At 41.3% G+C, this 8,658-nt stretch overlaps 1 protein-coding gene across 1 annotated transcript in view; it reads left to right on the top strand.

The window, feature by feature from the left end:
• Positions 1 to 195, top strand: part of LOC147030953 (uncharacterized) — a 205,160-nt gene extending 204,965 nt beyond the window's left edge. The window contains exon 3 of the mRNA XM_085875553.1: positions 1 to 195. This exon is cut by the window's left edge and continues 648 nt beyond it. The gene's annotated coding sequence lies outside the window, so the exon portion shown is untranslated.
• The last annotated feature ends 8,463 nt before the right edge of the window (positions 196 to 8,658 follow it).

Here is an 8,658-nt window from a genome sequence, read left to right as displayed (position 1 = left end):
TGCAACTAGTGGAAAACGTCGGTATTTCAAATTGTACTTCATTTGTAATCTATTGTTGGCCTAACTTGAAGAGATAGCTATACACATAGATCTTGTGTTATGGAAAATGTTCAAGTGTTTTCTTTAATAAATTTTTATCCTCCTCTTTCATGTTTCTCGATTTCCTCCAATGCCTTTTGTTCCATTGCAATAAAATGAATTCAAATGCTTTTTTTTAATTTATAGATTTATTTAAGCACTCAACATATATTAAGCTCCATAATTACAATTTCGGGATGGATTTTATGTGTGCAGATGGAATATTGTTTTAGATGTTGTCATTAACCTTTGTTCAGCCGGAGCATGGCATTTCAAGGGTTGAAGTAGGCATGGATTTCTGTTACATACCGTCCTTTGAAGGGGTGTTAATGCCAGCTGTCTTCTCTTTTGATATAGGAGGTGCCGTGAGCATCTGAGCTCCATCCTCGTGAATCCACAACTTCAAGTTCAAATCCTATTGCATCCCAATATACTCTTCCAACTTATCTATTATCTGCCAGGTCTCATACGTACCCTAAAACCCTGCCAACAACATTCAGCAAAATTTGAGTTGAAGGCCATTTCCAGGTTATTTGTGTGTGTAGATGTTTAACGAATATTTTTTGGAAGACTCATGACACCTGCTTTCTTTTGTAGTTCCTCAATGGGATTAATTGACATACAAACGAGAATCGTATTCGTCGACGCAAAAAAAAAATTCCCGATAAAGGTGTCGGACAACATTGTTCGGCATAAAATGCAAGACAGTAGAGAAAACCCCTGTTGACCTCTGCACGACTTAGCATAGTCCTCCACCCTAACCAAACCGCCATCTCCTCCTGCCCCCCACCCCCTCCCTCCCCCCCATCGTGCCCCCAAAGCAGATCGCACGCAGACCCGCTTAACATCCCCGCACTGCCTCCGGCCTGATTTATTGCACTAAGCATTGAAGACGACTTCGGGTGAACAAACAGGTCAAGCTCGAGCTTTTGACGGCCTGTTATCGGCAACCCCCATCGTGACAGTGCATATTAATGTGACGCATTATTCTCCTGATAATTTAAATTTTAATGACTTCTTTCAATGAAAGCATCAATGCAGAGCATCTGTGTGCGCTCATAGTCTTATCGGTGTCTGCATAGTATAACTTCACCATTACGATACTTGTGAGCAAACGAGAATTGCGGAGCAGATTGAACGAAACGTTTCCCCTTTTGCAAACAAACATTTCCCACTTACCGCATTTCATTTCATTCCTGATACAATCTGCTCCTCTGGCCGACGCGGCTACTCACCCGTGGGAACCACATCACAACCTCTCGCTAAATGGTATTGTGACACTATCACAGAATCAAGATACTCGTACTCTGGAACAATAATAGCTTTGTCTCTACTTTTATTACCATTCCATTTTTTTCCCAATCTTTTTATTATAAAAACGACTTTTGTGTAAAATACAAATTTTCGCTGCAAATGTTCACAATTCTATACCTCTGCTATTATTTCACTAAAAATAGCCAAGCAATAGTGCATCCCAATCAATTCACCAGACGCATGTCTTACCTGCCTTTTTTGGCCATCAGGATATAACTGATTTGGAATTGATGATCCTCCGGCTAACAAGCATGAGAGCTGAAGGTTGAGCGGAGACATCATTTAGCGAATTGGGAAATGCTGCATCACAACCATGAGACTAGTTTTGCCTTCAAGCTTGTACAAAATGGTGACTCCATATAATAGGAATCGTCACAGCTTGCTCAGCCATTTACCCAGTTTACTCAGAGTCCTCTTGTCTTTCTGAATGCTATCTCGCAAAATATGTTTTCTTGATGTTTTTCTCTCCAAATGTCCATTCTTTTGTTTTACACAAGGTTGCAGTAATTTTTGAATGAAGTATTTGACAAACCTGATGTTAAAAAAAAACAAGAGCTAATCATAAGTACAACTAGAATGACAATCGGTAGAGCTCATACCTCCCTCCGCCAGTCTGAACAGTTTAGGTTTTGCAACCCAATGATAGGCCAGATCTGCATCCGGATCTTAACTAAAATCTATTTGGTTTGTTCTTCTCACCTCCCCAACTAATCCAACATGCTTTGTCATATTAATCCATCCACAACATTTTGAGATATCGTGCTATATATTGTTTTTAGCCTGATCACTCAATGGTGAAGAATCACTTAAAAATTCTTGAAGCCAGATCCAGATCGTCACCAAAATCTAATCAATATGTCCTTGTCACACACACCCAACATATCCACCAAATTTCGTCCGAATCCATCCATAACTTTTTGAGATATCCTGCTCACAGTCTCACAGAAAAACAGACTCAGGGATGACAGGAGTGAAAACACAATCTCTGTCCACCTTCGCTGGCGGAGGTAAGAAATTCGTATTTTGCAACGACTGACTAATTTAATTCTTCTTTCGTGTGTTTCTTGTTCGTTTTTCTTGTCATTAATCAATTTGCAGAATCGAGTCTTTTCTAAATTTCATTTCACTTCTATAAGCTATGCTGCCCAATGTCCAAATTCTGGACGGGAGGATCTAATTGACCCACCAATAGAAGGTACTGTTTTCTTTTATTCCTTTAATACCCTTATGATGTCACTTTTTCATTACTGCAATTAATAATTTCATCCGGCTGATTGAAAACGCATTCCAGTAATTTTTTTCGATCGTGATCTCGGACTCGTGAAAAAAAATGTGTGAATATAAATATATTATACTCTTTTCAATGGGAAACTCCCTCTGTAATCGAAGGAAAATCTTCAACCAATATCTGCTACCCAGTCTTAAAATATTAATGCAAAACCTGGGGTGTGTTCAGTTACCAAGCAGCTTGCTAGCACTTGCCAAGCCAGCCGTTCCTTAACAACGGTTTTGAATGGAGTGCTTGCTTGAGTGCTTCAGTCGCTTCGCGAGCGCTCTCCAACAAAAAAAACAGGTAACTGAACACACCTGAACAAAAAATGGCAAGCAAGAATAGAGATAATCGTTGGACCAAGGAAATTATGGATTAGATCGCAAGGCTTGCCAACAACTGCAGATGTTTGTGGAGGGCTCTTGTGGTGGCCTTTTTCACCAATGGATTTTTAAAAGCTGTTGACAATATAAATATTAAAGTTAAATGCATCTTTACCTTCGTTGAAGTCTGTGAAAGACAGAACTTGCCACTGCTAAATGCAATGTCAGCTGCTACACTGCTAACAGAATCAGTCAGCCGACATGCTTCAAAGGAGGCCTTTGTAGCAAAACCAGCCTCCAACCCACACCCCCATTCCCCTGGGAAAGGAATCAATCTAGGGATGAATTTCCACCCACTAGCTGTCACCTCTGTTGAGTTTCCTTTTTTTTTAATAAATAAAAAAAATCACTACAACAAAGTTAAACACATGGATTTGGTCCCAAAATGAAAGTACCCAGTCAAACAACACTTGTTCAGCCGGAGCATGGTATTTCAAGGGTTGAACCAGGCACGGATTTCTGCAACATACCGTCATTTGAAGGGATATGTTAATGTCGGCTGTCTTCTCTGTAAATATAGGAGGTGTCGTGAGTGTCTGAGCTCCATCCTCGTGAATCCGCAACTTCAGGTTCAAATCCTATTGCATCCCAATATACTCTTCCAGCTTATCTATTATCTGCAAGGTCTTATACGCACCTCAAAAACCCCTCCACAAAGTACATACACCTCGGCCCTTTGTCCAAAGCTCATGTCATACATTAAACAAATACATCGAAGTCCTCGAACAGAATGCATGGTCATACCAGAAATATTTTCTCTTTCATGGGGACCATTGTCCATATCTGTTGAGAGGTGCATTTTTATAAATAAATAAAAAAGGTTAAAAAAATATAAACAACAAAGCTAAGCAGGTGTACTTCAGCTGCAACATCAAAGTACATGGTCAAACAAGCTTGCCAAATTAATACACATGCACTTTGGTACAAAGGCCAAAGGTCGTGGTCATACAAAAATCACATAAATCCTAGCCCACCGAATAACCCTTCATATCAACTCTGATGGAGAATAGACCTTTGAGTGGCAGAGACGTCAGTTCCTAGTCCGAGTTGCATTTGCGATAACTGACAATGGCAGCCGGGGTCAGACCTTTAAGCGTGTTTGTATGTGCCTTGAGGAACCCGTCTTTGCACACGGGCAACATTATGTTGCTGCTTCCAGGGTTGGACACCACAAAACATTTGCTTCACCATCAAACCGGGACAAGAGATGCCACACCACATAACACCTAATGTGTATCGTGAAGTTTTGGGATGATACACTACTCAACTATCAGCTGCCATATTTGGAAAACTGTATTATTGTATTTTTATATTGTGTTTGATGCAATATTGTGTTTTTTCTCATTGCCATTTCTGAACATTTTGTTGTAACTTTTATGACCACCAACAATCAAATGAAAGTAAATGGCAGCACAGAAAATCTGAAATTGCCCGATTTGAAGTAGATTCGGGGATGACCCAGAAAATTTGGGGGAATGGATGAATAGAAAAACAGAGGAGTGATACACAGATATCGGAGGAAGTGAGTGAAAAAGTATGGGGGATTAGGTGATTGAGTAAAGGGGGAAGTCAGGGAAGGGATAGAGGAGAGTGGGTGAAGGGGTTAAGGGAAGTAGTGGAATAGGGAAGAAAAGGTAGAAAGAGAAGGGATAGAAATGGGAGTGGATGATGGGGTTGAGGAAAGTGTGTGATTGAGTTGAGCAGAAGTATGTGAAGGTGTAAAATAGGTGGTGGGATAAGGATAAGTGGGAATGGATGAAGGCTTTCAACGAAATATATAAAGTGGTGGCGAAGAATGGGATAAGGGATACTCAGTAAGTAGATTAAAGGGAGTATGTTGGCAGGCATTAGCTGCAATAGGCCATCTATTGCTCAAACTAAATCACATACATCCCAGACCACAGGGGCAAAATGCATAGTCTTGTCATAAACGTTTACTGTTTGGAGACCACTGACTGTTAATAGCAAGAAGTGCTCAATGCATGCCCATCCATTGCTAAAACAGTGTTAGCTGCAACAAAGTCAGTCCCCAGAGGGGGGAGGGGCAAAGCTGGGAGGGCCAGGATGAGGTGGAAGCTGAGAAAGGATAGGACAAGGGGGGGAGCAGATGGAGGGAATAGCACTGACATGGAGAGGTTTCACACCAAGAATGGACGCGAAGGGGAAATTATTGTCGTGTGCACACAGCCTCTGCAAAAATTGACATCTCAGGATTCACAGACTGGATAACCTGCGATAGACTTAATGGGTGTGATGAGAATGTTTTTGGTTGAAGGCATAGAGGAAAATTCAGCTGTAAGTAAAAGAGGAGGCCTGCCGAACTAAGCGTTTCAGAGTAAGTAGAGTCAATTATCAAGGATTTGTGACGAATGTTTGGGGAACTGGATTTCAAAGTGTTTTCTGGATCACTGAGACCTGCTGATCAAAATGAGCTGGGGTGACCCTTTTGAAAATGTGTGTGTGGCCAACAGAGCACCTCTTTCAAAATGGCTGTCAGCATCACACAATGTCTTGGATATTGCAACTCATCTCATGTGATATACAAGCTTATGTTGCTTCAAACTTGGTAGAAAGTTCGGAATAGACATTTGGCACCATGCAGAGTAATAAAATGTGTCCAACTATATTTTTCATCCCCTGCCAACCAACGAAGTTGGCGGGGGATATAGAAATGGGTTCTGTCCGTCCGTCACATTTTGTTTCCGGAGCTTAACTACAAATCCTCTCAAGATATATTTACGAAATTTGGTACACATATCAAGCAAGTGGTGAACTGGTGCCTTTTGATATTTAGAGATTTCCCCAAAAAAAATTTCTGTCACTTTCCATGGAAACAAGTTGGGTATTAAGAAATAATAATTGATTGAGGTTAACCTTTGTTTCCAGAGCATACTTGCAAAACTATTAACTATTTCTTTAAGAAATTTGGTGCACACATCAAGAATAAATTGAACTGGTGCCTTTTGCTACTTGTCCTCATTTACTATGGCGGGGGATATCGAAGACTTTGTCTTCAACGGATGCTAGTTATAATTGATCACGTGACCCAATATAATAAATATCGATTGTATTGGGACGATTGGGAAACAAGATATATTTATCAGTTTTAAAACGGTTCCCCGAACATTCGTCGCAAATCCTTCATAATTGATTCTACTAGTTGTGATATTCTGTCCATGACATGGCACCAACACAAGGTTTATTTGTCTTTGTTATTCTTTTTTCCAGACAATCGTCAATGTCAACATTAACTATTGAATGACATGGTTAAGATTACATCATGTCAAAACCATTGATTATTGCAAATAAGAGAAAGATTGAAGATCTGCACGACAAATCGGTTGAGGATAACAGAAATTGCATTCTTTGCAGACAGAGCAGTGATAAAAAGCATCAAAACTATTTAGCTCAGTTATGGTCTGAATTACAGGAGCTCGCAGTGGTTTGGGTTTGGATAAGTTTGGCAATGTTTACGACACTGTAGATTGGGCTGCAGGCTCTAATGATAAATTGTGGCATAAAAACTGCAGAGTCAATATTGCTAGTTCTTGCAAACTGCAACATGCTACAAGTCGAAAAGAGCAGGATGACATTGAAACACACAATCAGGTTGAGGTACCTGTGAAATTATCATGCTCAGAAGTCACAACATTGCTTACCCACAGCCAGGTTGGAAAGCTCCACAAAAAACATCTTTGCATTTGGTGTATGCTGCCAAAGGACACTAAACATCCAGGCCATGACCGTTCATATTGTCGTGTCCAGGAGATTTGCCCCTATCTGGACGGATAGCCAAACAGTTCTCTTGGAGGCTTTCAGCCAAGATTCTTGGAGATTATGGCGCATGCGGGAAGGAAATAGCGGCAAAGGACGAGGCACACAAGTTGTACTCGAACCCACAACAGATACACGAACACCAGCAATTAAATAATAATGATTTAATAAACAGAACATCAACAATTATAATGGAAATAAATCAAGACGTGAGGTAATCTAAATCTAATTTTGAGGCACCTCCACACAGCCCAACAAGGTGACAGAATAAAACAAAGAAAAATGCTTCCCTTATTTCAGCACTTAGCTTCGGGTCCAGAAGTGAGTTTCGGTATCTTGAATGTCACCAAACCGCTGTCACTGCATGGAAAATGTGCCCAAAATGGCATGCGGTCTCTCTCTGGGCGGACAAACGGACGGGAGGTAATTCGGGCGTCGATACTCAATGCCAATGCTCCGAGACCACCATGCAGCTTCTTGCGTTGATCGTCCTCACCAATGATGCAGCTTTGCAGAATGGCACCATCTTTTTCTCCCGATGACTCGACACGAGGCTTTGGCGCTGGTCACACACGATTCAGCCAAAAGTCAATTGCTAGCATCTTGCCCAGCATGCTGCAAATTCACCAGCATGAATACAAGAATCGCACAGCCATTTTGTCATGCCGAGAGGAGAGCAAAAAAAAGAGAGCCTCTTTCGATCATGTCTTCCACCAACCTGTCCACTCCGTTCTCTAACGAACCTTCTGCCTCACTCACTTCTGTCTTTTCTTTCTGGTCGTGTTCCGTCCACCGATTCTATCCCAAACTTGGTCCGCTTGCCACAAAACAGCGCGTCTGTGTTACTCTCCTCCTGCAGCTGCCCCCGTTCTCTTGCCGAGATGCGCTCTTCTTCCTCTTACTAACGTCATGCCCATTAATCATCCACTCCAGGGGCGTGATGGCCAGTCATCACCCCTGGAGGCGGACTTTCTGCCTGCTTGGACGGCAGCTCGGCTGCCGCTGCTTTAAGTACGCGATCCTCTTTTATCGCCAGTCTTGAAATACAAAAATGGAGGAAAAGTTCACAAGGGCAATTACATACTGGGGGAAATTATCCTTAATCCCTGTCTAATTAACACAGCACCACTCCCCGTGTGGTGACATGTAACACTTTAGCTCACAGTTTCCCCACTTAATTTACATTGAGATGTCTCCTACACGTCCATGGACAAAGCAACTTTATACAATCCTAACTTTGCTAAGAAATTCCTCCATATACCCCACAAACATAACAATATCATTCAGCAGAATGACTCATGGCCAAGTTTCAAATCTCGCACCTTACGTCTTGAAGATCTCAAAATGAGAAATCGCATTTTGAAAGTGATGGATGCTACTCCTGATCCATTCACAGCAGAAATTAGGCATCACCTAAATTGCTGGACAAAGTATATGTGAAACCTGAATATGGCACAAGCAATCTCTCATCTGAGCACCTTCATATTCAAAATATTCAACATGAGCAAGTGAAACACATGTTCACAAAGCATGTTCAAAGAGCTATCTTTGAGAATAGGGAACCTGGAACTTCGAAAGGGCTGCTACTAGATTACACTGAAATGCTGAAAATGTTTGGATTGCATGGTAGCATCATGAAAACTACAACTATCAAGGAAATTTGAATCAGTACAGATCTCTTCTTTCATCTGTTGGACAAATGCTCCCAGTTTCGGACAGGATAGTTGACGGACTACTCAGAATGTTCACGATACAATGTGTGCACAATGACAAGACAACTAAAATCTTGGGTGAAGCACGTGCAAAGAAATGGTCAACCATGAAGCAAAAATTCACATT

This window comes from Eptatretus burgeri, chromosome 3 (assembly GCF_056783735.1).
Source record: "Eptatretus burgeri isolate ZD-2024b chromosome 3, Ebu_testis_v1, whole genome shotgun sequence".
Lineage (NCBI taxonomy): Eukaryota > Metazoa > Chordata > Myxini > Myxiniformes > Myxinidae > Eptatretus > Eptatretus burgeri.
The sequence above is the reverse complement of the archived record's forward strand: the minus strand, read 5'-3'. Positions and strand labels throughout refer to the sequence as shown.